Source organism: Tenrec ecaudatus, chromosome 16 (assembly GCF_050624435.1).
Source record: "Tenrec ecaudatus isolate mTenEca1 chromosome 16, mTenEca1.hap1, whole genome shotgun sequence".
Classification (NCBI taxonomy): domain Eukaryota; kingdom Metazoa; phylum Chordata; class Mammalia; order Afrosoricida; family Tenrecidae; genus Tenrec; species Tenrec ecaudatus.
The window spans coordinates 64168623-64195050 of record NC_134545.1 but is presented as its reverse complement, the minus strand read 5'-3'; the positions used below and the strand labels follow the sequence as shown (position 1 = coordinate 64195050).

The 26428-nt window shown below is 42.0% G+C and overlaps 1 pseudogene; it reads right to left on the bottom strand.

The window, feature by feature from the left end:
- Positions 1 to 14079: 14079 nt before the first annotated feature.
- LOC142428965 (GTP-binding nuclear protein Ran-like) lies at positions 14080 to 14587 on the bottom strand (annotated as a pseudogene).
- Between the last annotated feature and the right edge of the window lie 11841 nt (positions 14588 to 26428).

Below are 26428 nucleotides of genomic sequence, written 5' to 3'. Positions count from 1 at the left end.
CATAACTACGGGTGATTGGAAAGGGCAAGTTGGAAACAGGAAAGAAGAATCAATAGGTCTTGGTGATCAAAGGTGGAGATAGCATGACAGAGTGTTGCAAGACCAATGACTTCTTCATGGCAACTATCTTTTTTCAATAACATAGATGTTGACTATAAATGCGTACGTCAGATGAGATTAAAAAACAATACAGCCCCAAATCATTGCCATGGAGTCAATTCTGACTGCTAGTGATTCCGCAGCATGTGGAGACCTGCACCTGTGGGTTTCGGAGACTGCAGCTCTTCATGGGAGCCTCATCTCTCTCTCTTGGAGTTGTTGGTTTTGAACTACTGACCTTATGTAACCAGTATGTCAGCAGGGCTCCTGTAGATGAGACAGGAAGAGAGGATGTTGTTTATTATTTTAGGTCTCATCACAGGGGATTACTGACAAACTACTGAGAATCCTGGCCCAGGCAAGTTGACACTATACCTAACTATCACACAAGGCCAAGGACCAACGGTGGAATAGATACTCAATTACTCATATGTAAGTTTATGCTGAAGCTAAGGAAAGTTTAAAAAGATCCATGAGAGTCAAAATATCACCTTGAGTATGTCCTACCTGATTTTAGAGACCATCTCACAACAGATTTGATATACAGAAACTAATAATCAGATGAGTTGTAGGAGAACCTCAGGAAGTTTACATAAAGAACACCAAACCATCAAGTCGATGCCGACTCAAAGGGTCCCTATAGAACAGGAAAGAACTTCTCCTTGGAGTTTCTGAGACTGTAAATCTTTTTAAAGTTTATATTTCACTGTTATTTTCATGAGGTTTTGACATGAAACTTCCAGGCAGAGCCCCACCACACCCTAACAATTCAAAGTGCAGCTAAAACCAGCTCCTTTGATGTCTTTTTGTTCATAAACCTGCCTAACCAGGCAAGCCCGCATTTCCCTTTTCCCTTCCAGAGACGCCTAGCTTTGTAATTGCATGGAAAGTATCGATCTACATCCCATGACCTGAAACCCCGGGAGACAGATGTTTTCCAGAGTTTATTTTTTTTAGTTGTTAAAAAGGAGTTTAGTTCAGAGGACCTGGTTACAGGGCTGCTAAATGCCAGGAAGCCACCAACTGCTCCACAGGAGAAAGACGAGGCTTTCTACTCTCATACAGAGTTACAGTCTCAGAAACTCACGAGCCCGATAGGATCGATCTTACAATGCTCCGAAGCTCTGAATCAGGTTTTCAGCAGCTTCTTCCTCTGAAGTGGGGACCTGGGTCCTTCTTCATGGTCTGTTCTTAGTCTGGAAGCTCCACTGAAACTTGTTCACTTCGGGTGACCCTGCTGGCATTTGGAACACTGGTGACATAACTTCTGGCATCACAGCAACACTCAGGCCATCACAGTGTGACAGACACGTAATGGATGATCCTTCTTATACACATATATAATAAGCTCCCGAGAGACAAGGAAGGTGAGACTTCATCTTACTTACTTTAGACACATTACCAGGAGAGACCAATCCCTGGAGAAGGACATCATACTTGGTAAAGTGGAGGGGCATCAAAGGAGGGGATGGCCCTCAATGAGGTGGACAATTGTGAGCATGGCAGAGGACCATGGAGTGTTTTGTTGCATTGTGTATAGGGTCACTTGCTGTAAATCTTTTTGGGAATAGAAAGCCCATCTTTCTCCCGTGGAGTGGCTGGTGGTTTTAAACTGCTGTCATTGCAGTTAGCAGCCCAATGCATAACTATTACACCACCAGTGCTTCTTGAAGAAAGCAAAAGGTCTCAAAAAAGACAGGAAAGTAAGGAAATGCCAAAGTGCCATATATACTCGTGTATACACCGAGTTTTCCAGCACATTAAAAAAATCATTTTATTGGGGCTCATACAACTCTTATCACAATCCACACATACATCAATCGTGTGAAGCACACTTATATATTCATTTCCTTCATTGTTCCCAAAACTCTCGATTTTCCCTAGGGCTCTTGGAATCAGCTTCTCATTTCCGCCCCCCCTCTTCCCTCCCCACTCCCTACTTCCTCATGAATCCTTGATAATTTATAAATTATTATTTTATCATATCTTACACTGCCTGGCATCTCCCTTCACCCACTTTTCTGTTGCCCATTCCCCAGGAGGAGGTTATATGTAGATCCTTGTCATCGGTTCCCCCCTTCTACCTACCCTTCCCTCTTCCCTCCTGATATCACCACTGGTCCTGAGGGTTTCATCTGCCCTAGATTCCCTGTGTTTCCAGTTCCTATCTGCACCACTATGCATCCTCTGGTCTAACCAGGTTTGCAAGGTAGAATTGGGATCATGATAGTGGGGGGTGGGGGGGAGCGTTCAGGAACTAGAGGAAGGTTGTGAGTTTCATCAATGCAACACTGCACCCTGAGTGACTCATCTCCTCCCCACTACCCCTCTGCAAGGGATGTCCAGTTGTCTACAGATGGGCATCGGGTCCCCATCACATGCTCATTCACGATGATATGATTCCCCCCCCCACTTTGGTGCTTAATACCTGGCCCCCTCGACCCTTCGTGATCACACAGGCTGGTGTGCTTCTTCCATGTGGGCTTTGTTGCTTCTGGGCTAGATGGCCGCTTGTTCACCTTCAATCTGTCAAGATCCCAGATGCTATATCTCTCGATAGCCAGGCACCATCAGCCTTTTTCACCACACTTACTTCTGCACACATTCATCTTCGTCTTCAGCGTTTATATGGGGAAGGTGATCGCACAATGATGGTTTTTGTTCTTTGATGTTTGCTACCTGATCCTTTCAACATCTCATGATCACACAAGCTTGTGTGCTTCTTCCCTGTGGGCTTTGTTTCTTCTCAGCTAGATGGCTGCCCATTTACCTTCAAGCTGTTAAGACCCAAGATGCTCTATCTTTCGATATCCAGGCACCATCAGCTTTCTTCACCACGTTTGATTATGCATTTAGCGATCATGTCAGGAAGGTGGGTATCATAAAGTACAAGGGCCTCCTTGTGCGCATTCCAGCACATTTTAAATGCAGTTGTGGTAAAATTACGTGCTTTGGCTGATATTCGGGTTGGCTAATGCTCAAGTATATACAGTATATGTCAGAAGAGACTCTTAAACTTTCTCTTGAACCAAGAGTGGTTAAAACAAAGGGAAGAAATGATACAGTCAAATAGCTAAACAGAAAACTTCAAAAGGCAGCTCAGGAAGAGAAAGTAAAGCATTGTAATGAAATCTGCTAAGGCCTGGAGTCAGAATGACAAAGAGGAAGAACATGCTTCATATATCTCAAGCTGAAAGAACTGAAGAAAAAACCTAAGCTTCAAGTTGCAATATTGATGGATTTTATGGGCAAAATATTGAATAACACCAGAGCATTAAAAGAAAGTGGAAGGGATGCTGTACCACATGAACAGGTTGACATTCAACTATTTCAAAAGAAAGCATATGAACAAAAATTCCTCATTGAAGAAAGAAGGCCAAGTTGTACTGAAGGCATTAGCAAACAACAACAACAACAACAACAAACAAAAAAACCCCACAAAAAACCAATGCTCCAAGAATGGCTTGAACAGCAATGGAAATATGTCAACAAACTGGAGCACTCATTTGTTTATGCCAAGAAATTTGGGAAAAGGCTGATTGAAAGAGATTCATATTTGTACTCATTTCAAATAAACTGACCCAAAGAACACATAAGTTATTGAATATTGTTAAGATCGCATCCAAGTAAATTTTGCTGAATACTATTTTTAAATGGTTGCAGCAGTATATCCACAGGGAGCTGCCAGGCATCAAAGCAGATTCAGAAGACGACATGGAAGGAAGGCTGTTCTTGCTAATGTGTGCTGCATCTTGACCAAAAGCAGAGATGACTAGAAGGATGTGCTTCATTGACTTGACAAGACTTTCAGCTCTGTGGATCATATCAAATTATGGATAACATTTCAAAGAAGGAGAATTCCAGGGCCCTTATTTGTGTTTACGTGGACTCTGTAGATAGACCAAGAGGCAGTCATTCAAAAGCTGTATTTCAGGGTGGTACCCTTTAATTATGCTTATAAAATCTCCAAACAAAGCAAATACTCTGAGAAGCTGCACGATGTGAGGTGGAAGGAGGCATCAAGATTTACAACCTGAAGTACGCAGATGACATTGCCTTGCTTCCGAAATTGAAGAAGACTCCGAGAACTCGCTGATTCCATATAATATAAAGAAAACAAAATCCATATAATATAAAGAATTCCATATAATATAAAGGAAACAAAATCCTCAAAACTGGACCAATACACAACATTATGATAAAGAGGGAAAAGATGGGAGTTGTCAAGGAGTTCACTTTACTTGGATCCACAATCCAAGGCCACAGATGCAGCAATCAAGGAGTCAATGATGCACTACATTCGTGAATCAGTTGCAAAAGACTTCTTTAAAGTGTTAAAGAGCAAGTTGTCACTTGGAGAACTAAGATGTGCCTGATCCAAGCCTTGGCATATTTCATCACATTACATGCATATGAAAGGTGAAACATTAATAAGGAAGATTAGAAAGAATTGATGTATTTGAATTATGATGCTGATGAAGAATATTCAAGTTATCATGGACCGACAGAAGAACTAACAAATCTGTTTTAGCGAAAGTACTGCCAGAATGTTCCTCAGAAGCAAGGATGGTGAGACATCATCTCATGTACTTTGGACACGTTATCAGGGTAGACAAGATCCTGTAAAAGGCATGCTTGGTGAAGCAGCAAGCCAGTGACTGGTATATTTAATAACATTATACGCACGTGAAAGATGTTAGAAACAAGAATGGCAAGAATTTCTCTCACATAATTTGGACGTGTTATTAGGCGGGAGCTGCCCCTGCTTGCTAGAGGGCCAGTGAAAAGAGGAAGAAAAGAGAGGAACTGACAACGGCTGCAACAATGGGGTCCAATGCAACCATGGTGAGACTGCGGCTGCATTGGCTGGCACTTTCTTCTGTTGTACGCAGGGTCTCCGTGAGTTGCATCTGATTTGATGGCACCTGGTAATAATAACAGCAGCATTTACCTACCCAAGCTGTTATAGTAGACAGTATATAATGCAGTATATAATTTGGTTTCCATCTCTAATATTCTCTTTTTTTTAATTTTAACAATTTATTGGGGCTGATACAATTCTTTTCACAGTTCATACATATACATACATCAATTGTATAAAGCACATCTGTACAGTCTTTGCCCTAATCATTTTTTTTCTCTTTTCTCTTTTCTTCTTTTACATTTTATTAGGGACTCAAACAACTCTTACCACAATCCATACATATACATACATCAATTGTATAAAGCACATCCATACATTCCCTGCCCCAATCATTCTCAAGGGATTTGCTCTCCACTTAAGCTCCTTGCATCAGGTCCTCTTTTTTCCCCCCCCCCCCTCCCTCCCCTTTCCCCCCTCCCTCATATGCCCTTGGTAATTTATACCTCGTTATTTTGTCATATCTTGCCCTACCCGGGGTCTCCCTTCCCCCCTTCTCTGCTGTCCCTCTCCCAGGGAAGAGGTCACATGTGGATCCTTGTAATCAGTTCCCCCTTTCCAACCCACTCACCCTCCACTCTCCCAGCATCGTCCCTCACACCCTTGGTCCTGAAGGTATCATCCACCCTGGATTCCCTGTACCTCCAACCCTCATATGTACCAGTGTACAGCCTCTGTCCTATCCAGCCCTGCAAGGTAGAATTCGGATCATGGTAGTTGGGGGGAGGAAGCATCCAGGATCTGGGGGAAAGCTGTGTTCTTCATCGATACTACCTCACACCCTAATTAACCCATCTCCTCTCCTAAGCCCCTCTATGAGGGGATCTCCATTGGCCGACACTTGGGCCTTGGGTCTCCACTCTGCACTTCCCCCTTCATTTAATATAATATATATATACACATACATATATACATATACACATATATACACATACATACACACACTTATATCTTTTTCTTTTTTTTTTGCATGATGCCTTATATCTGGTCCCTTGGGCACCTCGTGATCGCACTGGCCGGTGTGCTTCTTCCATGTGGGCTTATTTGCTTCTGAGCTAGATGGCCGCTTGTTCACCTTCAAGCCTTTAAGACCCCAGACATTATCTCTTTTGATAGCCGGGCACCATCAGCTTTCTTCACCACATTTGCTTGTGCACCCATTTGTCTTCAGCGATCCTATCATGGAGGTGTGCAGTCAATGATATGATTTTTTGTTCTTTGATGCCTGGTAACTGATCCCTTTGGGACCACTCGATCACACAGGCTGGTGTGTTCTTCCATGTGGACTTTGTTGCTTCTGAGCTAGATGGCCGCTTGTTTATCTTCAAGCCTTTAAGACCCCAGTCACTATCTCTTTTGATAGCCGGGCACCATCAGCTTTCTTCACCACATTTACTTGTTTACCCATTTTGGCTCCAGCTGTTGTGTCGGGAGAGTGAGCATCATGGAGTTCCAATTTAATAAAAGAAGGTATTCATGCATAGAGGGAGTGTTTGAGTAGAGGCCCAAGGTCCTTCCGCCACCTTAATACTTGACCTATAAATATAGACACAAAGATCTATTTCCCCAACCTCCTATATATATTTGCATGTACATGTCTTTGTCTAGACCTCCATGAATGCCCTTTGACTCCTAGCTCTTTCCTCCATCTCCCTTGACCTTCCTCCTGCCCCACTACCATGCTTCATCGCCACCTGGGCTAGAGTATACCTCTTCTCTAAGCAACCTTACCCTTGATCATTTCCCACCAGGCCTGCCACTCCCCCTTCTCTACCATTTGGGGTCCCATGTTTTTCCCTTGTCCCTGGGTTTGTTAACACCACTTCCTTACCCCCCTACCCCCCCACCCCAAGTCCCCCTGGAACTGTCAGTCCCGTTGTTTTTCATCCAGATAGTTCATCCAGCCTGTCCTATTCAGACAGACCTGTGGAGTCACTAACATGCACGAAAACTAGACAGAGGAACACAAAGCAACAGTATACAACCAGACAACAAAACAACCAAAACAAACCACTGAAAAAGAACAGAACAAAACAGTTCACAAGAGAAAAGCTTGTAGTTAGTTCAGGGATCTTTGCTGGCCCTTAGGAGCGTTTTCCAGTCCAGTCTGTTGGGGCACCACGCCCTGGCCCCAAAGTCCACTTTCAGCATTCCCTGGGGACCTTGCCCCTCCATTCCCTTGCTGTTCCGCTGCACTCCCCCAGTGATTTGCCTCGGTGTGGTGGGATCAGGTCAGGTGCAATTCCCACACTGTGTCTCCGGTGCTGTCCCCTGTATCGCCCTTAGTCACTGAGGGGCATCATGTCTCATAGTAGGGCCAGCCATGTTGTTCTCTCTGTGGACTGGCTGCTCTACTCAGGAACATCATCATCACGGCCTGGTGGGCCAGACTGTGGTCCACTCTCTCCTCCTGCCCCTTCATCTGCTCCCGTGTGCTCTGATCAAATATGTCCATCTCCCATAGCTGCAGAGTCAATGTCGTCCTTTGGAACAAATTCTTTTCAGGGGAGGGTCTAATATTCTCTTTAAAAGAAGTCTTCAAAGTGGAATTTCTGGATTTAAAACTCATACACAATTTTAAGGTGTTTGATGGATACGGGCAGTTTGCCCACTAAAGAAATTTTGTCAAATTTGTTTTCTCCATCAGCAGTATATTTTAATGTTAACCAAAATGTTCTCCACATAGATAAATGCTAAAACAGTCTAAAGACTCACTGCCATAGAATCAATGCTGACTCATAGTGACCTCCTGTTGGCTTCAGAGACTAACTGTTCATGGGAGTAGAAAGCCCAGTCTTTCTTCTGTGAAGCTGCTGGTGGTCTTAAAGTGCCCACCATGCAGATTGCAGTCCAACATGTAACCACAACACCACCAGGACTAACCAGCCAAAATCCAAACACAGCACCATTGAGTCAATTGACCAAGAGCAACCAAAAGAGAACTGCTTCTTTGTTCTCTCTTTCTTTCGATATAAAGGTATTGATTGGTTATTACTTTATGAAGAACTAATTTACTAATACTTTTTATGTAGGGAAACCAAGGTAAAATATATTTCTAAAATATGTATCCCATAATTAAATAATATAGAAATAAGAAACTAAAATCTTAATGGACCTAAATAAGAATATAATCTGAAATCAAATTAGAATTCAAAATGTAAGCATAGATTTCCAGTATTTGTGAGTTTTATTTTATATTTTTTAGGAGCTAAGGCAAAGAGGGAAGGAAAAATGATGACGATTGGCTTAGGCCGAGTTCTCAGAAGAAGCAAAACCAGTGACATATATGTGACATATAAAGATAAAAGCTGCTATCGAGTAAAATAGCTCACGCAGTCATAGAACCATTTAAGTGCACTTGGGTAATAAAATATTAAGGTGTAGGTTTTTCCTGTCTTGCGTGTCTCCCTGTGGCTGGGAAGCTGGAGAGCCAGAATATCAGAGACCAGTGGAGGCAGAGGTGGATCGGCTGGTCGGATGTTACAGCAGGTTTTGAAAAACTCCCAATACGGTGAACTGCTGGCCCACATGCCAAGAGACCGGACACAGGATCAGGTCAGTGTTTCACAGCGTCTTTCCTATAGATGTCAAATAGGGCACAACTCCAAGGAGACGTCCTCATGGATGAGGACTTTCTGCCATCCACAGAGAATCCAGGCCAGTTGACGCAAACCGAATTCTCCGGGTGCTGGAGAGTGGCTAGAGGAAGAGGGGGAGGAGCGGGACCCTCTCTGAGGACAGCTCAGTGTGTTGGTAGCCACAGCCATTTCGATTTACTTGACGTTTGAGACTTGCTCTCACATTCCTACAATAGACAAAGGGAAATGAGGTGTCTCTGCAGATTTTTGGTAGCCCCTGTGGGAATAAGACAGCTGGGCCACCCAGACTGACATACTTGAGGCAATGATCAAAGAGGTATTATCTGAAGGGAGCACACCCTTTATATATACACCATGGTCTCTATCCGTTGAGAAAGTGCACATTAGTCTCTTTTTGTAAGAATGTCTGCATTAAAGTGAATATCTGACCTCTGAGAAACTTCTCTGCCGAGCCCCTGGTCACCATGACAAATCGAGCACGCACAAGAGTTTACGCTTTCTATTCCAGTCATTTAGCCAGACCGAAATAACAAAGACATAGGGCTTGAATATTTCTAAAGGACAAGGAAGGCTAACAAAATAATAATAATAAAAAATCATGGCCAGGAGTAAGAGACAACCCAAGAAGTTTGAGACTTTTGGAAACCAAATGGGACTTTTGGTCTCCGAGGAGCCAGGTGTAAGCGTATGGAGAGGCACTGGTAGAAAGTGGGATATATAATAGGGAGAAAAGAGGGCTTATGGGGCCATGGGCTTGGCTGCTCATCAAAAGTTGGACAGTTTGAATCCAGCAGGCCCTGCTCTGCTGGAGAAAGACGAGGCAGTCTGCGTCTGTAATGCTTACAGTCTTGGAAACTAGAGAGCAGTTTGCTCTGCCCTATGGAGTCACTATCACTTGGAATCTGTTAGATGGCAGTGGATAACAGGGAGACATGAAAATAAATTTTGCTGCTTACTGGGAAGATGCCAAATAATGTCATGACAATTGAACAGGAGTCTGTTTGGTTCTAAGCAAACAAACAAACAAACAAACAAACGACAATAACAGCAAAAACCAAGTCATGCAAGTTATTTAAGAAATAGGGGTTCATTTTAGGGATAAAACAGCCTAAGCAGCAAATCATGCACAACTGAGTCAAACAGGCAATTCCTTTGGAAAACTGTGAAGGGAAGCTATTACATTATCTTTCAAGAACAGGTCTCCTGCCTCCTCGCCTCCCCACGCGGCTCTCTGCAGCTCGGGGCTCTCCCTTCTCGCACCTGCTTTGGCCGTGAAGCTGATCCAGGCTGTCATATCTTTATTTGGCTCTTTCAGCTAATCGAGCCAGTTTTTCAGTGTCCCACTTTCAAATTCCCCAAATGGAAAAATATGATTGTCCCAGATTGAAAATCAAAACTCAAATTCACTGCCATCTATTGAACTCTGGCTCATAGTGATCCTATAGGGCAAAGTAGAACGGAACCTGTGGGTCTCCGAGACTATAACTCTTGACAAGAGTAGAAAGTCTCTTCTTTCTCCTGCGGAGTGGCTGGTAGTTGTGAGCTGCCGGCCTTGCAGTTAGGAGCCCACGTGTAACCCACGACACCTCCAGGGCCCCTTAGATTGTAACTATCCCTCACCTAATCCGTAGTGGCAGGCGACTCTGCAGTCTGTTATTTTGGAAGCAGCTGCGACATTAGGGCTGTTATGTATAAAATAAGTGAGACCACATAAAAGAAAATATAGGGCTCATTTTCTAGTTCGAAGACTTCTTTGGGGGCACTTTTACATCACTTCAGTTTAATTCAATTTGGCGTTTACTTGTGTCTTCAATTATAAGGCAAACTTTTTACATAATTTAATGTGTCTGACAGTTATTCATGCCTTAGTACAAATGGTTACTTAAACACACTAGGCTGGTAAAAGGAAAGGTTGGAGGTTCGAGTCCATTTAGATGCATCTGGAAGAAAAAGTTGCAACTTCTGAAAAATCAGCCACTGAAACCCTGTGGAGAAGAGGTCTGCTCCGCCATACGGCACCCGCCAAAGCCAGAGCAGTTTGCTTGGCAATTGGTTTTGGGTTTTTTTTGGTTAGGGTTGCTTGGTTTGCAATCAATGTGTGCGTTTGATACGGTATTGATTCTTTGCCCTCCTCTTCCCCCGAGTGACTATTAAACTAGTGACGGTTTTAATAAAAGAGGAAATGTGGCCTGGTGTAGGCCCCATCCAGTCGGCTCCGACCGACAGCGAGCCTGTGCACCACGGAACGAAACACTGCGTGGTCCCGCGCCATCCTCACCATTGCTCCTGTGCCCGAGCCCACTGATGCACCCAGTGTCGGTCCATCTTGAAAGGCGGCACGCCAACAGGCATCGATTGCTCTTCATGATGGATGGGCTAAAGAGACCGACAGCCAGATACTGAGCTGGCTGGGAAGATGGGGAAACATTAAAATTTATTCTTTCTATTATCCCTAAATCTTGTACACACACACACACAATGTGTACACACACATTCTCACATAGACAATGAAGTCCTTTAAGAATTCTGCCCCAACCCGCGGGAACTTCAACGCGGACCCTGGAGGAGGGAGTGGGAATTGAGGAGACAAGAGACACGAGAAATGGAGACAAGTCTCTTTTATTAAATGGAAGGTTACAGCTTATATAGGCCATTAATGAGGGAAGTACGCGCAGGTGTTTCCCTGAGAACAATAAATGGGGGAAGCAAGCCGCAGGTGTTTCCCTGAGAACAATAAATGGGGGAAGCAAGCCGCAGGTGTTTCCCTGAGAACAAGGGCCGTAACTGTGCGTTCCTGTGGAAAGTTACAGAGCTCAGGCAATAAAGATCAAGACAATGGCCGGGCCTCATGGCTCCGGACAGGCAAGGATATGGCCAGTGTTCTCAGGCCAGATAGCCCTCAGAAGCAAATATTTATCTTCTAGAGTACTGACCATCGGTGCCGATGGGCCTGGAAATCAGCATTAGAGAACGCCAGGGCACGCAATCTAGCTTTGTGCGCAACCAAATTCCAGACAATGGCTGTTGCTCTCAGAATTAAAAAAAAGAACTTCTTTTGGAACTGCAGATCTTTCCATTTGGTTTCAACCCAAAGGTGAGCCTACTGAGAAGGTCAAACCTTTCAGATGTCTGTGGCAGTGTTCAAAGCAGAAACGCCAGACCTTTCTTTATTTTCCATACTTCACATTGCCCAAATGAATTTGAACTGTACTATTTTTCATCTATTTCAAGAGCCTCATGATCTGCTTAAAAAGTTGCTTATGGTAGAAAAAAAATAAAAACCTCGAATCAGGCCTGAAAATAAATATACTTTTTATTAGCTTAGAAGAGTTCTTTTTCAAACTGTGTGAGAGGCACACATGATAAGGCCAACTGGAAAACTCGCCAATAAAAGTCCCAGACAGAACTTGAATCAAATTTTACTAAAACAGTGAACCTTTGAAGGTACCTATGAATCTGAAAAGTAGAGAATTCAAGCTAATTTGGGAGGCTTGATTGTGGAAGAAGTCAACTTTGACCCTTACACTTGTAGGACCGTGGTTAAATTACTTCTTTTAGGTTTGTCATGATAAAATGACCAATTTCAAAATGTGGTTGTGATAATTCACTCAGTTTACAAGCCTCAAATATTTAGAACCGTGCTTGGCACCTAGTAAGCAACCTTCAAAATAGTCGACAATGATTTTCTGGGAAGAACAGTTCAAATAGAGCTTGTCTTAGCACTTCGACCCCATGCAAATGGGTCTGAGCTGCTCGAGATGCGGATGAAAGATGCCATGCTGCTCACTAGACCGCACATTTGGAGATACTCTTTTGACCTTTGATATATCCCTGGAAAAATAAAAGAGGACCCATGTAGAAACAGTAGATGTTGGCTCCCAGAAGACGCTTCTGGATCCAACCACACCCACACCAGTCCCAGGGTCAGCCTTTCCTACGTATCGTAAAACATGGGTGTCACGGATGCCACAACTTTAAATGGGACGGCATATGTTTTATATGATGCGAGCGCACTCCTTGTTTTTAAATGGAAGTCTGGCTAGGCCAGAGAAAACAAAAACAAACAAACTCACTGCCATCAAGTCCCTTCCAACTCATCGTGATCCTGTGGGACCAAGTAGTGCAGTTCCGGCGGATTTCCGAGGCTGTAAGTCTACAAGAGCAGAAAACCGCATTTTTCTCCTGGGGAGGGGCTGGTGGGCTCAGATGGTTGACCTTTCTAGTAACAGTCCAACAAATATGCAGCCAGGGCTCCTGCGAGGTCACAACTCTGCTTCTTCCTAGCAACCACTTTGCGAAGTGCTTTAACGTATGGTGGATCCATCGTTCGGTGTGTTCATAAATGAAGGGTAGATTTACAGTGTGGATAAGTGTTAATTCTACATTATGTGTGTGAATTAATAACTTATTTTTAAAATATCTTTTTATTGGGGGCTCATACAACTCTTATCACAATCCATGCATACATCAATAGTGTAAAGCACATTTGTACATTAATTGCCCTCAGATAACTTATTTTAGATGAATCCCAGACAAACCCCAAGGGATTGGTGATTAAAGATGTCCTAAAGGTCCAACTCTTCTAAGACGATATTCTACTGCTTTATTCCTCAACACTCATACCTCCCACGAGTACCTTCCCTCAAGTCCCTGGGTTCTGTGATTAACTGCAATGTCCCATAGAACCTCACAAGCTTTCAGGAAATTTCTCATGTGGTGGGTGCTATTCAGTTCCAAATCTGAAGGTCAGGGAGAGGTGAGCCAAATGCAGGGTCCAGAGCCAGAAGCCAAAAATGTCCAAAAATCACAGCACGTCTTCTTGTTTCTGCCAAAGCTCAGTCAGGAACTAGAGATCTGACCTTCCGGGCGATGTGTGGAAGGATTGTACAGTGGTACCAACATATACACCCAATCCAAGGTAAACAAAGAATTGTGTCTTAAATTACACCAGCCAGGAAAGCAGTCTTAAAGATGCCCCCAAGGAAACAAAGGGTGTGATTTGGTTCATACCCTCTATTAAAATCGGTCTTAATATCACCCGACTCCTAGCCTGTAGTATAGTAGAGAACACCCTCCCAAATGGGGTTTTAGTCACAGGCAGAGAGTCCAGAATTATACATCAAATAAGGAATTAGGGCTAGAAGGTCCATAATAATTGAACACAACTCACTATGTTCCTGAAATTGTGTTACCGATGAATTTTTTTAATTTGAAATACAACTTTATTCTAACGAAAAGGAATGGGAATGACAGTTAACAAACAAAACATCACCACTGAATATTGTGATGTGACTGTAGCAGTCTTGTAGTTGATTTTCAAGAAAGAAAAATGCATTGCCAAACAGCTAGATATGTGGGTTCAAAAAAAAAAAAAGGTTTTTAACTGCCACACTCACTCTGAAGCCCATTCATCTCCTTCAGCATCCCAAAGATGAGCACATTCTGCTGAGCTCTGTAATAAGAGTGGCAAACACGCTGCACCACTGACGTCACAGGACAGTTGCCTGTAAAACTAGACTTCTGACGCTGGGCTCCAGCTTCGTTCTCTCACAGGTCATCATCTTCATCTGGAGAGCGGTTGTCTGCGCAACCTCTAAATCATGCTCATACTGGGCTGCCAAAGCTGGGTCCCTAACAACCTCTGGTGGGGCCAGAGCAGGCATGGCAACAAACTCCAAGTTAGGATCGCCAATGAGTTTTCTAGCAAGCCAAAGGAAGGGCTTTTCAAAGTTGTAGTTGCTTTTGGCAGAAATGTCATAGTACTGAAGGCTCTTCTTTCGGTGGAAGACAATGGATTTTGCCTTAACTTTCCTGTCCTTAATATCCACTTTGTTGCCACACAGCACGATGGGTATGTTTTCACATATTTGAACCAGATCCCTATGCCAGTTAGGCACATTCTTGTAAGTAACCCTTGAGGTTACATCGAACATTATAAAGGCACACTGGGCTTGAATATAATAGCCATCTCTCAGTCCTCCAAATTTTTCTTGACCAGCTGTATCCCACACGTTGAATTTGATAGGTCCTCTGTTAGTATGGAACACAAGGGGATGGACCTCAACACCTAAGGTAGCTACATACTTCTTCTCAAATTCACCAGTCAGGTGACGTTTCACAAATGTCGTTTTTCCAGTACCACCATCACCCACCAGTACGAGTTTGAACTGGACCTGGGGTTCTCCTTGGGCGGCGATGGTGATGGATCTTCCAGAAGCGTCTCCGGCCCGTGTCTGACTGAGGGCCCGAGGAATTTTTAAAGAAATGAAATTGCCTTTTCATAGACAAATGACTCTTTTAAAGCTATTTTACTTACCTACAGAGAATGAATACAGCAAGTTAAAATGTTTCCTCCTTTTTCCTATTTTCTAATTTTCCAACATCCACTCCCTCTTCTAATTCTGTCTAGCAGTTCATTAGATGTAAGAGTCGCTCTAGAATTAGAATAATCAGCCCATAATTTAATACTTGGGAGAGAGTCAGGGCTTTGCAGCCCTGCTGAGAGTTATGGTCTTGGGAACCCACAGGGGCAGGTTTCTCCTGTCTTCTAGGGTCTCTGTGAGTTGAAATCGACTTGATGCCTGTGAATTTGGTTTTAGTTTCTAACTTAATTCTTGCAAGGCTTACATTTCTCAAGTGGCAGTTTATTGTACAGTTAGGGCATGCTTGTGCATCTGCTTTTTAATATCCAAAGACAAACAAAAATAAATTTCAAAAGTAGATCACCTCCCAAATGCTATAGCCCTTGGATTGTGATTCACAACAGTGTAAATCTTAAGAAACTAAAAAAATGAAAGTTTTGAGTAAAATGTCCTAAATGTAACAAGAAACTTTGTTACATTTATGACACAAAACCAAGGTACCTATTTTCCCTTGGCACAAATAATATGTGTTGGTAAGTCAAAAAGGCTGTAATGATGGGGTGTGCAATAAAGGGCACCATTGTTGTCCAAACAGACAAATGGGGAAGCCAGACCAGAAATCATGTACTGGGCAAACAACTTGAACTTAACTGATATATATGTTTAAAAAGCAGTTCTTTTATTTTCATCTTGTGACCTTCACAGGAATACCTACACTCTCCATTTTTTTCAAGTATGGTAAATGAGTAAGTCTCATATAGTCCGCTCAATGAAACAGTGAAGCCACGTTTTTAAATAGAATGGACGAATCAGTCCTGAAGTGCTACTTTCAGGACTTTGAATTCTACGTACATTATAAAGCTGCCCTATGTAAAATTTGTAAAGAGAGAAGGAGTCAGTTTGGATAATTTTTGTAGATTATGATATTGTTATCATGAGGGAATGTTTTACTTCTTGGAAGAAAAATTTAATTCTCCTCAGGGAAAGATATGTATAATAATGTGGGAGCGTCATGATTTAGAAAAATGTTTCTCTTATCTGGGATTTGATATGTATGTTTACATATATGGTAAAAAATTTTAATTTAAGCTACTTTATGTTTTCTTGGAAGATAAAATAGAAAATACTGCTAAGTAAAAAGAAAAAAATTAATATCATAATCTCATTCTCCCAGAGGGAAATGATTTTAACTTCACTACACATATAGTACTCTTGGTCCCCAACTAATGTAATATACATCAACCCATATTTTTAACAAATGTAATACATTTATGGCACAAAGTGATAAGTATTGTTCTGAGAGTTATTTACTTTACTTACTATATATATATATATATACACACACACACACACACATATATATATATATATATATATATACACAAAAACCCAACTCCCCCCTCCCCAAAAAAGTAAACCCAAACCTATTGCCATTGAGTTAATCTCAACTCACATTTTAAAAAAACATTTTATTAGGGGACCATACAACTCTTATCACAATCCATGCATATACATACATAAATTGTATAAAGCATATCTGTACATTCTTTGCCCTAATCGTTTTTCTTTTCTTTCTTTATATTTTATTAGGGGCTCATACAACTCTTATCTCAATCCACACATCTACATACATCAATTGTATAAAGCACATCCGTACATTCTTTGCCCTAATCACTCTCAAAGCATTTGCTCTCTACTTAAGCCCTCTGCATCAGGTCCTCTTTTTTCCCCCCCTCCCTCCCTGCCCCCCCCACGATCCCTTGATAATCCACAGATTGTTATTTTGTCATATCTTGTCCTATCCAGAGTCTCCCTCCCCCCCCCCCCTTCTCTGCCGTCCCATCTCCCAGGGAGGAGGTCACATGCGGATCCTTTTAATCAGTTCCCCCTTTCCAACCCACTCACCCTCCACTCTCCCAGCCTCAACTCACATTTTATAGACATTTTCCCACGTCACTACAAAGTTTTGGTAGTTCTTGTGTTTGCAGAGGACCAAGCATATCCTGGAGACCCGACAGCTTTGGAAGCATCCAATTACTGTGTCCTTGGCTGTGCTAGGCCGGTCGGAGCAGAGAAACAAATCCAGTGACATTCATATACTTATATGTGTAAGCAAGAGCTTTACATCAAGAAGGAATTATATATCAAGAAAACGTTCCAGCGTAGTCCAACTCAAGTTTATGATACGTTCGTCTTCAGACTCATGCAGCCACATGCGATGATGCCGAGTGCAGGAAGACCACAGACCGGTGAGTGCAAAGTCATGTGGATCCAATGGCAGTGGTTCTGCAGGAATAGGGGTCAGGCAGCAGGAAGGTGAAGGCAGAGAAGGGGGGGGGGAGGTTCCCAGAGTCTTATGAGAAGGCCATGCTTACGGGTGACCATCAGGCCGTGACCTGATTGACAGGCTACATTGCACCCCTACACTGTTATGTATCTTCAAGTTGACTTGAAATTATCTAATTACCATCTTGGCATAGACTATCACTGAGACTTCTCTAGAGGAGCTCAGTGAGAAATAGAGAGGGGAGCTGGGACAGTATATTTTGATGACCTCATAATAGATGATGAGTACCTCATAATAGAGTATCTCATCATAGACTAATGTGTGAGAATATAACACCCTCTTTGAGGAACTCTACGATGTTTGGCAGGTAAGGAAGTAACATGACTGCCATCTGTAGCCACTGCCTGGTTAAGGGAGGACTAGGATCCTTGCTCCTTACATATGAATTATAGATTCACAACCACAATGAGACAAACTGGATCCAGTCATGAAAGCAAAGATATAGACTTATTAAAAAAAAAGCTTCTGGCTAGAGGAAAAACGAGGCAGAAAAACTACCTAGACTCTCTACAACAAAGACACCAGGGACCAGATGAGCATCTGTGGATAATAATCCTGGAATCCTGATCTCCAGAGGAAAGACCAGAAAAGCGGCTGGCATACTGACGAGGACAAGCTGAACCAAAACTGCCAGAAGGGAGACAATCACAGGGGTGACTGTTACTCGGCGTGTTACAGAATGGGCCTTTTGAATGTTTGCAAGCAGCATTTAGTGAGGCAGCGACTTGACAATTGACTTCATTTGCCCCAAACCACATACCGTATATACTTGAGTATAAGATGAGGTTTTCAGCACATTCTTAATGCAGTTTTGTGGTAAATTTAGGTGCCTCAGGGGATATTCGGGTCGGCTTATACTGGAACACATATGGTAAGCACTCACACCAGTCACTGACAGGCAGGAAGGTGCCACGTTCCCTTTGTTCTCCATACCCTTGGTGACCAGAGAGTGCGGTCGACTCCATCCCTGCTGTACCCGGTGGCTGGGACACCCCTCCTCATACCCTGTGCAGCCCCTTCTCTGCATGAAGTCTGCAGCACACCTTCATGGATCAGGCATGGGGTGCATACATGTTTAGAGGCACATACTCTCCTCTCTGCCTCCTTGGCCCAGCAGAATATGTAATGCCAGTGGGAAGCTTTGACCCTAGCCACCTTCTGATCAGGCAAGAACTCATTTCAGAACCAGGAACCCTGAGGTGAGCTGGCACCCTGACTCCAGACTGACACCTAATGGGTGAGTAGCAACTATGCAGGTGTGGGTGCCCCACTTCCACCCATGACGTCTACTCATAACCTCATACTGAGCACGTCGTGGAGCTGTCACATTCGCACCCCCCAGAGTTCGCTGTCCTTTTCTCCTTTTCTCTCTCCCATTTCACCCCTTCTTTTTTACTGGATGCAGTGTCCTTTAAAATTTTTTTTCACTTCTTTGTTATTTTTTCCTACCCTTACTTTCCTTTTTCCTTTACTACTCCCCAACCTGTCATCATTTTGGCTTTGTTCCCCCTCCCTTTTCTCTACATCTTTTTGTACATTGCCTTTTTACCCCCCCCTTTTTATGTTTTACTAGTTATATTTTTTGTTATTTGTTATTTTTGTATCCATTTTTGTTTCTTAGCTCACTTGTATTTAAATTTTGTTGTTGTTATTTTTCTTTAGCTCTTTCCTTCTTTTTTATCCCACCCAGATAGACAAAAACTATGCCCAGGCTGCTCACTCGCACCTGCAACTCCTGCAGGCTCATACACTGGGCAAGGGCCCCCACCGACTTATACATCACCTAATCAGTGATAAAGGATGCCAAAGCCAGCCCAACTTACCCTCAAGTGCTTCAACATGAACATAAAATGGAACACACACACACACACACACACACACAATCTCTATTATAGCCACCAGGAGACAGGTGGTGGCGGGTCTAAGAACATATCAACATTCAATTACTGGTAAAATACAAATGCAGTAGAACAGCAATGTCGAGAAAATAGACAACCTCAGTGCACACGAAGAACAAAGAGCGCGTGGCTAAACCAAATGGCCGAACTGCAGTGCCAGAAAATGACCAATGAATCTACCAGCTGAACCATGAAAAAGAATGATGCTGGGTGCCTTTCTGCAGAGAGAAAGAATGAAGAAACTGCAGGCAAAATCAAGGAAAGCACAAGCAAAAGTCTAGATCTCAGGAAAACACTCCAAAGAAAAACTAACAAAATAGCTGAAAAAAATTAAAACCAGTATTATAAAAAAAACTGTAATTAAAAATTCAGATTAGTGAAGATTTCAGATTGAGATAACATATTGAAAGGGCAAATGAGTATAGTTCAATCAAGAGAAGATGAGATCAGCTAAAATGAAGACAAATCATTCCAAAGTAATTGCTACAGGAACAGTCAGAAAAAAGGATTTTAAAAAGAAGATAAGAAAGCCTGAGGTATGTGGTATGCTATCAAGAAGAATAACTTCTGTGAGATCAGCTTTCCAAACAGGAAGACAAAACAGAAACCATAGAAAAATTGTCAAATATTTGTTATAAGAAAACTAAACTTTCAAAAAATGGAGTGAGCCTCAGCCAGGGAAGAACACCAAAGAAAATCCCCAGACATATCATTCTCCAACTCTCCAAAACCACAGTCAAGGAAAGACTTAGCAGAACAACTCACAGAAAAATTAAAAGTTAACTACAAAAGTGAACCAATGAAATTAGGCTCTGATTTCTCAACAGAAACTAACTACTCAGTCAGGAAGGCAATGACATGGCATATCCAAAAGTTTGAATGAAAAAATAATTGCCAATGATACATATCTACCCAGAAAAATGATACCTCAAAAACAACCACAAATTTAGGACATTTCCAGATAAGCAGAAATTAAAGAAGAGGGAACCAGAATCTATACATCATTAAAACTTAGAAAAAGAGCAGTAAATTAAGCAGAAATAAATTATAAAGATTAGAGCTGAAATATATGAAACAGAATACAGCAAACAACAGAATGAATTAACAAGACTGGAAGTTACATCTTTGAAAGGACTGATAACATTGAGAAGCTACTGGCAACTCTAACAAAAGAAAAGAAGGAGATGTAAACAGTATGAATAAGAAGTGAAATGGGTTCTGTCACAACAGAAATGACTGAAATAAAAAGATAATAATAGAATACTGTGCATGTCAGCTTTCCCCCAGATCCTGGATGCTTCCTCCCCCCAACTACCATGATCCGAATTCTACCTTGCAGGCCTGGATAGGACAGAGGCTGTACACTGGTACATATGAGGGCTGGAGGTACAGGGAATCCAGGGTGGATGATACCTTCAGGACCAGGGGTGTGAGGGGCGATGCTGGGAGAGTGGAGGGTGAGTGGGTTGGAAAGGGGGAACTGATTACAGGGATCCACATGTGACCTCCTCCCTGGGAGATGGACGGCAGAGAAGGGGGGGAAGGGAGACTCCGGATAGGGCAAGATACGACAAAATAACGATGTATAAATCACAAAGGGCACATGAGGGAGGGGGGAACGGGGAGGGAGGGGAAAAAAAAGAGGACCTGATGCAAGGGGCTTACGTGGAGAGCAAATGCTTTGAGAATGATTGGGGCGGGGAATGTATGGATGTGCTTTATACAATTGATGTATGTATATGTATGGATTGTGATAAGAGTTGTATGAGTCCCTAATAAAATGTAAAAAAAGAAAAGGGAAAAGAAAGAAAGAAAAGAAAATGATTAGGGCAAAGAATGTACAGATGTGCTTTATACAATTGATGTATGTATATGTATGGACTGTGATAAGAGTTGTATGAGCCCCTAATAAAACGTTTTAAAAAAAGAATTCTTAGGCCTAACAGCATGTGGTAAATCTGCATTTATAATTCCTATGATAAATATAAAGTAATAGAATTTTGTAGTATTTTAAAAAATTAGAGTCAAATAAAAAAATGAATTAAAAAAAAAGAATACTGTGCATGGAAGAAATACACCAGCCTCTGTGATCATGAGGTGCCAAAGGGATCAGTTATCAGGCATCAAAGAACAAAAAAATCATGTCATTGTGTGCTTACCTCCCCTATAGGATAGCTGAAAACAAATGGGTGCATAAGCAAATGTGGTGAAGAAAGCTGATGATGCCCGGCTATCAAAAGGCTTGAAGGTAAACAAGTGGCCATCTAGCTCAGAAGCAACAAAGTCCACATGGAACAAGCACACCAGCCTGTGTGATCATGAGGTGGCAAAGGGATCAGGTATCAGGCATCAAAGAACAATAAATCATATCATTGTGAATGAGGGGGGGATGCAGAGTGGGGACCCAAGACCATCTGTAGGCAACTGGAAATCTCCTTACAGAGGGTCATTGGGTGGAGACGAGTTTCAGTCAGGGTGAAGTGTAGCAATGATGAAACATACAACTTTCCTCTAGTTCCTAAATGCTTCCTCCCCCCGCCCAACCATAATCCCAATTCTACCTTACAAATCTGGCTAGACCAGAGGATGTACACTGGTACAGACAGAAACTGGAAACACAGGGAATCCAAGACAGATGACTCCTTCAGGACCAGTGCTGAGAGTGGCAGTACTGGGAGGGTGGGGTGGAAAGAGGGAACTGATTACAAGGATCTACATGTAACCTCCTCCCTGGGGATGGACATCAGAAAAGTGGGTGAAAGGAGATGTCGGACAGTGTAAGATATGACAAAATAATAATTTATAAATTATCAAGGGTTCACGTGGGAGGCAGGAACAGGGAGGGAGGGGGAAAATGGGGAGCTGAAGCCAAAGGTTTAAGTGGAGAGCAAATGTTTTGAGAATGATGAGGGAAATGAATGTACAAATGTGCTTTTCACAATTGATATGTATGGATTGTATTGTATGAGCCTCCAATAAAATGATTGGAAACAAAAGAATACTGTGGAGGATAAATCTGAAAATCTAGAAGCAATGTACAAATTTCTAGAAACACATTATCTATCTAAATTAACATACATTGAAGTAGAAATTTGAATGGACCTATGACAAAAGAAGAAATTGACTGGGTTATTAAAACATTCCCAACAACAACAAAGAAGTCCTGGCTCACACAGCGCACTCACATTCTACCAAACACAGAAGTGCTGGCACTAATTCTTCTTAAATTATTTCAGAATATAGAAAGTAATACAATGCTCCTGAATTTTATGAAGTGAGCATAACCATGATGCCCAAACAAGGTAAAGACATCATTAAAAAAGAAATGATTGGATAATATGCTTCATAACATAATGACAAAAATTCTTAACTAAATCCTCAATAGAATTCACAATGTATCAAAAAGATAATAAATTATGACCAAATGGGATTCATACCAGGACATGGAAAGATGACTCAACATTAGAAACATAATCAACTTAATTCTTTACATAAATAAAATGAAGGAAAATAATGACATCATATCAATCAATGCAGAAAAGGAATTTAATTAAGCACTCATTCCTGATGAAAACACTCAACAAAGTAGGAAGAGAAGAGACATTACTGAGCATAATTAAGGGCATATATAGCAACAGTCATCACTAGTCTCAGCAAAGAGAGACTGAAAGCATTCTCCATATAAATGTGAACGAAATATGCTTCCTAGTCAATACTGCACTGGAAGACTTAGCCAGGGCAGTAAGATAAGAAAGGGAAAAAAGGCTTTCAAATTACTAAGAAGAAGTAAAATCTCTTTATTTGTATATAGTATAATCCCACATACAGAAAATTCCAAAGACTGGGACAAAAGATTATTGGAACTAATGGAAGGGTTTAGCAAAGTGGCAAGGACTAAGAAGAACATACAAAAACCAGTTGGATTGAGAACGCGGGGGCTGGGCTGGAGCAGAGATCCAAAGCCCATCTGTAGACAGTGGAACGATCTCCCCACAGAGGGGCCACAGGGAGGGGATGAGTCACCAGAGTGCGGTAAAGCATCCATGAAACACACTATATTCCTCTGGTTCCCTGAGGCTTCCTTACCCCTTACTACCATGACCCCAGTGCTGCTTCTCAATTAAGACTAGACCGGAGCATGTACACAGGTATAGATAAGAGATGGGGCTTATGACACACAGAATCCAGGCATGGGAATGGTGATGCCAGAGGGTTGGGGGAAGAACAACAGAAAACATGGGGGAAGGGAGACAGCGGTTGGTGTGAGAGATGAAAAAATAACAATGTACAATCTATCAGGAAGGTTATGAGGGTGATGAGGAGGGGAGGGGAAGAGCCGATACCAAGAGCTCAATAGAAAGTAAATGTCTAGAAAAGAATGAAGGCAACATATGTACACACATGCCCGATTCAATTGATGTATGGGTTGTGAGAAGAGTTGTATGAGCCCCCAATAAAATGATAAACAAACAAAAAAAACAGTTGGGATTCTTTGCAGTACCAAAGAAAATGCCGAAAAGACAATCAAGAAGATATTATCATTTACAATAGCCACCCAAAGATGAAATACTTAGAAATAAATTTAATAAGAGAAATAAATGACCTGTACAAGAAAACTAGAAAATACTCTTACAAGAAACCAAAAGAGACCTACATCAACAGAAGAATACACCATGCTCATAGATATGAACATTCAACATTTAAGACACGGGAGTAATCTCTAAAGTTTACAGAGAACAGGAGCAACAAATAATCCATTTAAAGAAATAGGCAGAGGACATGAACTGAAACTTCACTAAAGAATACATTTAGATGGCTAAAAAAAAGAGAAAGAAATGCTTAGTATTCATTTGAGAAATGCAAAGCAAAACATCAACGAGATTCCATCTCTTCCCATCATTAATAGCAAAGCTCAAGAAAATGTCACACCCAAGGAGGGTGTGGACCGATTGAAGTCCTCATACATTGCTCGGTTTGTAAAGTGGCACAACCACTATGGAAAATAGTATGGTTCATCCTTAAAAAGTTGGAGTTACAAGAACTTCCTCAATGCAAGAACACTTGGTTCTAATAACCTGGCATGCTGTGGTACTCACCTTCCGGACACAACGTCGAAGAGAGAATGGGTGCATAAGCAGATGTGTGAAGAAAGCAGATGGTGCCTGGCTATGAAAAGATACTGCGTCTGAGGTCTTAAAGGCTTGAAGATAAACAAGCAGCCATCTAGCTGAGAAGCAACAAAGTCCACATGGAGGAAGCACATCAGCCTGTGTGATCCTGAGGTGTCGATGGGATCAGGTAATATCAGTGTGAGTGAGAGGGATTACAGAGTGGAGACACAAAGCCCATCTGTTGACAATTGGATATCCCCTTCCAAAAGGGTTAGAAGGAAGAGATGAGCTAGTCAGGGTGCAGTGTAGCACTGATGAAACATACAACTTTCCTCTTGTTCTTTAATGCTTCCCCCTGCCCCGCCCCCATTATCATAATCCCAATTCTACCTTACAAATCTGGCTAAATCAGAGCATGTACACAGGTACAGATAAGAGCTGTAAACACAGGGAGTCCAGGACAGATAAATCCCTCAGGACCAAAAATGTGAGAGTGGCGATACCAGGAGGGGAAGGTGGAGGGAAAAATGGGGAACTGATCACAATGATCTACATATAACCCCCTCCCTGGGGGACAGACAACAGAAAAGTGGGTAAAGGGAGCCATTGGTCAATGTAAGACATGGAAAAATAATAATTTATAAATTATCAAGGGTTCGGGAGGGTGGAAGGGTGGGGGAGGGACGGATGGGGAAAAATGAGCTGATAGCAAGGGCTCAAGTAGAAAGAAAATGTTTTGAAAATGATGATGGCCACAAATGTACAAATGTGGTTTACACAATGGATACATGTATGTATTGTGATAAGAGCTGTATAAGCCCCAATAAAATGATTTTAAAATAAAATAAGATAAATTGCACCCCCCAAAAAAACAGTTGGCATTAAAAACACCATATGATCCATGATCCACCAGTCTTACTACTTGGTATATGTCCGAGGGAAATAAGAGGCATGGCACAAACAGATATATGCACACCCATGTTCATGGTGGCATTATTTACAATGCCAAAAGATGCAAACAAAATAAATAACCATCAACAGAAAACTGGATAAACAACCTCTGTTATAAACACACAAAGGATGGATGGTGATGAAGAATGAGTGATCTGTCCCATACCTTGTGACATGGATGAATATGGAGGGCAGTATGATCAGTGAAAGAATTCAGTCACTAAAGGGCAAGTATTATCTGAGACTACTATTATGAAAAGTAAAGATAAAGTTTTCACACAAAAAGAGACATTCTCCAAGGGAGCGAGGGAAATCACTAACTTGAGGGCAGACACTTATTAACTTGGGTGGAGGGAGCGTAGCCAAAAATGACAAAGGCAAAGGATGGCACGAGGATGAACACAAGAGTTAAAGGCAAAAGAAGTAAAGATACAATCCCGTAACAATAACCTATTAAGTGGATGCATGGATAAACACACAAGTGTAGGAATAAGAAGGGAATTAAACTCATGAATATATAGGGATTTGACAAAAGCTATTTCTACACATATATTTACCTGCTGCAAATATATCCACGAATATAGTGGAGCAAAGTTACCATGACAGCTTAGCTACATCCAACACTTTGGGGGAATGAGTTGCTGTGCTGGGGCCTCAGAGCCATAAGTCAGCTGGCACAACACGCCAAAACAAAAGCACACGTTCTACATGCTGCTTTGGTGAGTTGTGACTGGTGACTTGAAAGCCTGTGAGTAGTTACCTAAAGCACAACTATTAGCCTCTCCCTATCCAGGGATGGAGAGACAATGGAAAACTTATGGAAATGATTAGTCCAATGAACATCCCCTGCGACAAGAAGAACTAGATGGTGCCCGTCTGCCACAATTAATTATGCTGAAAGTGATCACATTAGAAGGTCCGGGATATAGTGGGAGAAAAATATGGAACCAAAGTTAGCATTATAGAGATGGGTGGAATCCGGAGACTATGGCTCTTAGTCATCCTTCAGCTTATGCTTCTGACTCAATTTTCAGGCAAACAATAAACAAGTCTCTAAGGTGAACAGTAAGAGAGGTATACACTCCTTAGAAAAATCAACCATTTGAGATAGAAAAGCAACATCTGCCCAAGTCAGGAGTG